Raw genomic sequence first — 6,880 nt, forward strand, 5'->3', positions numbered from 1 at the left:
AGTGTGTATCTCGGGAAAAACGTATCTCAGGAAGCAGTTGGATCGACTGCATGGCATGGACTCGCCGAGTCGGATGATCAGACTCGGCGAGTAGCTTGAAGATTCACTGGGACTCGCCGAGTTGTTCTTCAGACTCGGCGAGTGGAGTCGGGGTGGCCCCGCGATTCTTCCAGGAGTGACTCGTCGAGTCAAAGAGGATACTCGACGAGTAGAAGGGGAATCTCAGAGGATTGAAGGACGACCAGACTCGCCGAGTCGCCATGGAACTCGCCGAGTCCAGTCGAGCTGACATTGGACTGTTGACCAGAGTTGACTGGTGTGATTCTTAGGGTCAGTTAACGTGGAAGATAGAAGTATTAAATAAGGGATATATGATGTTACAGGGAGCTTGTAGCTCGGAGGATCAAGTGCAAGGGATTTTAGAAGTTGCTATCTTCTAGTGACCGCGAGGTGAGTCTTCTCACTATACCTAACCCGGAAGGGTTTGATTATGTGACCGGAAGGTCAAGTATGTTATGTATTATGTTTATATGCTATAAATGGAAAGTTAGCTGCTACGCGTGATATACATGTTTATATATGGGCCGGAAGGCAAGGTGTTATGTGACAGGACCGGAAGGTCAAGTATGTTATGTATTATGTTTATATGCTATAAATGGAAAGTTAGCTGCTACGCGTGATATACATGTTTATATATGGGCCGGAAGGCAAGGTGTTATGTGACAGAAAGGTCAGGTATGATATGTGATATATGTGCTTTATGTGTTAGAGTATTTGTATTATGTGTTATATATGTGTATGGGCCGGAAGGCAATTATCTTGTGGACCGAGAGGTCCGGGCCGGAAGGCGATATTATGTGGATCGAAAGATCCGGGCCGGAAGGCGATATTATGTGGATCGAAAGATCCGGGCCGGAAGGCGAGATTATGTGGATCGAAAGATCCGGGCCGGAAGGCAATGTTATGTGGACCGAACGGTCCGGGCCGGATGGCGTATGTGCGTAAGGTATATTGGGGAACTCACTAAGCTTCGTGCTTACGTTGTTTATGTTACGTTGTTTCAGGTTCTTACAGTAACGCGGGATGGCAACGGTTCGATTGTACACACCGAAGAAAGAGTTGAGTTTTGGAGGATCCTGGTCTTCTTTTATAACGAAAATGAAACTACGTTTTGTAATTTGAATGTGAATAAGATTTTAAACAAGTGTTTTTAATATTAAATTGATTAATTAAATGAAAATTTTATTTTTTGGAAATCTGGGTGTTACAACGTATATAGGCTCAACTAAACATTTGAGTCTTCATGCAATCATCTACACAACTCTAACATGGAATCCTAATTACTTTTTACCAAAATTTCCTAAATTAATCCCTAAGTCACACTTTTGGTAAGCAAAATTTTTAAATTAGACCTAAATTAAGATTCTAAATTTACTAATATGACATCAACCCCCTACCCCACACTTAATTTATGCAATGTCCCCATTGCATATTATGCATGATAAAGAACAAAAAAATAAAAAGGGAATTGGAACAAACTCCCCTGGGGTAGCAGTCGCTAGGTCGATATCTCTATTCTTCAACTCCATCTTCAATTGACTTTAGTCATGGAAAAAGCTCATCCACGTCTTGGGTATCAAATCACATGTGGGCAGCTCCAAATAGGCAGGAAAAATAGTGTAAAATCTTCAAGAATCGATATGGAAGAATAAATGGTCAAGTGGTATATTCAACAGCATCGAATCAACAGCCTTTTGGTATAAAAATGAGTTACTCGTCGAGTCATATAAGCGACTCGTCGAGTATAGTCGCGGACAGCTTCGAAAGTGCAAAAATACAAGGCGACTCGTCGAGTCAGTTAAGTGCACTCGACGAGGAGGCCGCTGGGTGAAAAAAATTATATTCTGCATTTGTTCCAGCTTTTGACAAATCTTCAAAACTTCACAAAACTTCTAGACTCATTCACTTACGTCCCTAAGGACCGGACTCGACACCTTAACTCTAACTCCACCCTTTCTTGACTCTTTTCCACTCTTTATTTTTCTCTCTTTTTCAAAATCTAGACCCTTTTATGCAAGCATTCCAAATCCCAAAATCTGAAAATCATCAAGGCAATTAAACATCAAGCATAAAATAAAAGTCTTAAATTCAAACACACCAAACAAAAACAAAAACTAAACAAAATAAAAATTGTTCAACAATTCATAAAAAAAACTAATCCTCCTCCTCATCATCATGATCATGCACAGCTCCACTTCCACTAGAGCCACTCCTCCTTGCATTAATCACCTCATCCCAAGATGGAATGTATGGGAAGTTACCACCATCGATATGCGGAATATGGAAGTGGTCAAAAAGTAGAATGTTGGACTGGTTGCTAAAATTGAGACTCCTTGCCATTTGATCTTGCATTCTCCTAATCTCAACATTATACCAGTCTTTGGGACTTCATCATATTCCACCGAAATTACCGGCGGTTCCTCCTCCACGCCTCGCTCTCGCCTCGGCCTAACCCTCCTTCCCGGCGCCTCGGGACCAACCACCGGATCATCATGCGGGATAGCATAATGACCAGCGCCATAATCCTCAATAATCCTAGCCCTTCGAAAAAGAATGGGATTAAATGGAGGGGTAGGAATCTCCGTCATCAAATTCCATGCACCACTGGTCATCAACCCAAACGAGTTGGCTAGCCGGGTGACGAACATGCCACCATTAATTATGGAGGTTTTGCAATCCTTGACCGCACCCTCCGACAGATAAGAAGCCAAACACCATGGAATATTGCAAAAGGTGTCTGGTGTGATAATGTTCCAAAGGTAAAAGACATCAAGGTTGGAAACCTTTTCGTCGTCTTTTCGTTGGTTGATGGTGGTGGAGATAAGGCGGTGAATGAGACGGTGCGTGGGTGACCAAATACTTCCTTCTTGGGCCGACTTTGGAATGTACCACTTGTTGGCGATCGTATTCCACCAACCCGTACTCGTAACACCATCGGGGAACACCTTGTGAGAGTGTTCCAAAAAGGCGCGAAAAATAGCAGTCAAGACCAAGGGCTGGTCATAAATACCCAACCGACAAGCAAGATCAATAACGGAGCACTGATGAAACTCGCCCCCAAGGCAAAAACTGAAACTCGCCGGGTGATAACAATCGTCACCTCCACAGAAAGACACCGTAGAAAAGAATTCCAAGCAAAGTTCCCGGTACACCGGCTCTTGAATTCTAAAGACCCGGCTCCATCCATCGCAAATCGTCGTCTCCCCCTCGTATGTAAATTCCTTCAAAAGATAAGGTGCTAACTCCTCCTCATACCGAACACTTTTCAACCAATCCCAATCAACCCTGTTGGGTACATAAATCTCTTTCTTTCTGACTTCAGCCAACTTCTTCTTCCATCTTGACATTGTTGAAGTCGATTCAATTCGAGGAAAATTTAACCAAGGAAAATCTCCTTGGTGTCCACTTGAGCTTTGTCCTCTGTGAAACATTGTCCCTGCAAAACAAAGAACACAAAACCCAGAAAACATAGAAAATCATCAAAATAGATTACACCTGGGTCCCCGACTGGACTCGGCGAGTCGCATGAACTACGCAAGTCAGTCGACGGGTCGGTCAAAATTTGACCATGAAATCTCAAAATTCCTTAAAGGGTTTTGTCCAGGGTCATGTCTAAGATGTATTAGGGAAATAATAATCATCCAAAACAACATAATTGATGTAAAATCAAAACCCTAAAAATTCACTATAACTAAAAATCGGGTATACTATGAAATTGACACCCTAGATCATCTAAAAATCATGCCTTTAACAGAATTAAGGAAGAAATTAAGTACCTTTTTTTATGGAAACCAAAAATCTTGAAGAAAGAGTGAAGAGGTTGATGAATGCTTGAGAGAGGCACAAATGGAGGCGCACGGCGAGTGAAGGGGGGGGGGGGGGGGAACTGATTTCATTAGGGTTAAAAACCCTAGTTACCGGTTGTCAAAATAATTTTAAATTAATTTTTTTCTGTAAATAAAACTGACTCGTCGAGTCAGGGTCAGACTCGCCGAGTCTGGTCGCGATTTTAAACTCATCTGGAATCTGAATCGGCTCGTCGAGTCATGGTCAGACTCGGCGAGTCTCTTACAAACAATTCAGAAAATAAAATCATTTTGCCATTAAAAATTTATTCCACCCTACACTTAGTGCATACGCACTCTCAAGCAATCATTTCTGATGATTTGGAAGATAAAATCCTAAAACTAAAACCAAACTAAAACGAAAAAGATGAAAGAAAGCAAACTCTAAAAAGAACGGGTTGCCTCCCGCCAAGTGCTTCTTTTTAAGGAGTCATTAGCTGGACTCCTTCCCATCTACGTTTCTTCATCTTCCTGCATCGGGAATGCACGCCTAATCTTCTGCGGTTTGTACTTCGTCTTGTAAGCATGAATTCTCTTCTTGTAAGCTCATCTCAAGTCTTCTTTCTTCTTCCTTATAGCATCATCCTCAGCTGCATTAAATTCTCTTTTCTTCATCTTTTTCTTCTTCACCCCATTCTTTTGCACCTTTACTTCCTTTTCCTTAAACTTAATTACTTCATATTTGGTGAAAACTCGTGCTTTAGATTTGGTGAGGAATGTTTGATCAGCATCATCTCTCCTATCCCTTGCCTTTTCTTCTTCTCTAAAGCTTGTCTCATCTTCAAGTGGAATATCTTCTTCTTCTTGCATAATCGTGTCAAGGCATGCTACATGAACGTGTTGGAATTCACCATCCACTTCTCCTTTTTCTTCTTGTTCTTCTAAAGAATGAGGGAAAATCTTCATGTCCAACACATGCAGGGGGCTGGTAACAAGCAGATCAAAATCGTCCAAGTTGTTGGTCATTTCGACTGGACTCGTCGAGTCTGGGAAATCGACTCGGCGAGTCGGATCATATTTCACAATTTCCACTGTGTTTTCCGAGTCTGCTCCTTTCAATAGCTTTTCTATCTCATCCAAGTCTTTGTCAAAATCTTCATTACCTCTAGAGGGTAGCAAAAGCTTGCTTGGATCTTGTTCTTGCAAAAGTGCAAGTTCTCTTTGTAGTATCTCATCATCCAAGTCAATGAATAAGATCTCTTCTTTTCTTTCCTCTTTTTGCTTGATCTCTGGTAAAGCTTTAAATACCGCTGACTCGTCTCCTACCCACAACGTTAGTGTGGACTCATATACATCAATTAATGCACATGCGGTATTCAAAAATGACCTGCCCAAAATGATTGGAATTTTGGGGTCTTCTTCCATATCAAGTACCACAAAGTCCACGGGAAAGATAAATTTGTTGACCTTAATAAGAAGATCTTCACACATGCCTCTTGGATGAATTGTTGTCTTGTCCGCCAAATGGATCTTCATATTTACAGGCCTTGGCTCCGGTAAATTCAGCTTCTTGAAGAAAGATAAAGGCATCAAATTGATACTTGCACCCGAATTGGTCAACGCTTTAGTGGCAAGTAAATTCCCAAATTGGCAAGAAATTATGATGCTCCCCAGATCGCCCTTCTTTTCTGGTAGCTCACTCAATACTATCTCCGCGACTTCAGCTAAATCCTTCCTAGCAGCAAAGAGACCCTTTAGCAAGTTAAAGTACTTGGGTGTTTAAAGCATTGTTTCCACAAATGGAATATTGACTTGAAGGGCTCGAACATGCTCCATGAAAGCTTTATATGCTCTAACTTTTTCACTAGGCATGGCTCTGATTGGGAATGGAAAAGAGGGACTGTAGGGCCTAACAGTTTTGTCATCTGCGCATGGACTCGTCGATTCCATTAGAGTGACTTGGTGAGTCTGGTCGGGTTTAGCCGGAGCCGACTCTTCTGCCTTTTCTGTATTCACCTTGGAGATCCTCTGTGCAGGTGTGAAAATTTCTTCATAGCTGGAAGTCACAACACTCACATTCTCCATTCTCGGATTATTTTCGGTGTTACTTGGATGTTGACCCGGTCTTCTTTCGTTCACTTGATGTGCAAGTTGTCCCAGCTGTTTCTCAATGTTGAGAATAGATGCCTGCTGATTCCTTAGCATATTTCTAGTCTCTTGTATAGCAGCATCATGATCATTGTGCCTTTTTTTGGACGCGGCTATGAATCTAGTGAACAATTCTTCTAAATCGGCTTTCTTTTCCATTACAGGTTCTTCCTTTTGATAAAATCCCCTCTCCTTCTGCTTGTATGATCATTGTGCCTTTTTTCGGACGCGGCTATGAATCTAGTGAACAATTCTTCTACATCGGCTTTCTTTTCCATAACCGGTTCTTCCTTTTGATAAAATCCCCTCTCCTTCTGCTTGTATTTCTCCTCCTTCGCCTTCTTGTATTCTTCATACGGGAGCCAATCCTTCTTCGGTCTCTGCCAATTCTCATCGTATCGATCGCCGCTTGAGTAGAACACTTGAGCCTTCTTATTTCCATTTTCATCCAAGTCACAATCCTTTGTGAGATGGGGCCCTCTACAATTCTCACATCCAACTCGAATAGCATGGATTGTTTGATCCATTTTTGTCATCCTTCTATCTAGACTATCGAGCTTAGCTATCACCGCCGCCATGATATCATTTGCCGAGTTCACTACCCCCCGACTTACTTCATTTCATGGATTATGGTATTCTCTAGAATGCTTAGAGAATTCTTCAATTAATTCTTTGATTACCGGAGGTGGCTTCTTAGTGAGCGGGCCTTGTGAATTGAGCAATTGCCTTGTGGTGACATTTACTCCATCATAGAAAATGGAGACCTCTTGTCGGCTATTAAGGTCATGGTGTGGGAAATTTCTAAGAAGACCTTTGTGCCTTTCCCAAGCTTCATAAAGAGATTCCCCGGGTTGTTGCTCGAATTTGGCGATGGCTTTCTTCAACTT

General features: G+C 41.9%; 1 non-coding gene across 1 annotated transcript; it reads left to right on the forward strand.

Annotated features, from left to right (window-relative positions):
• The first annotated feature begins 6,773 nt into the window (after nucleotides 1–6,773).
• On the forward strand, nucleotides 6,774–6,880 carry LOC111889138 (small nucleolar RNA R71). The gene has a single exon (XR_002849425.1). It is a non-coding gene; the product is annotated as a small nucleolar RNA R71 (small nucleolar RNA).

This window comes from Lactuca sativa, chromosome 1, assembly GCF_002870075.4.
Source record: "Lactuca sativa cultivar Salinas chromosome 1, Lsat_Salinas_v11, whole genome shotgun sequence".
Classification (NCBI taxonomy): Eukaryota; Viridiplantae; Streptophyta; class Magnoliopsida; order Asterales; family Asteraceae; genus Lactuca; species Lactuca sativa.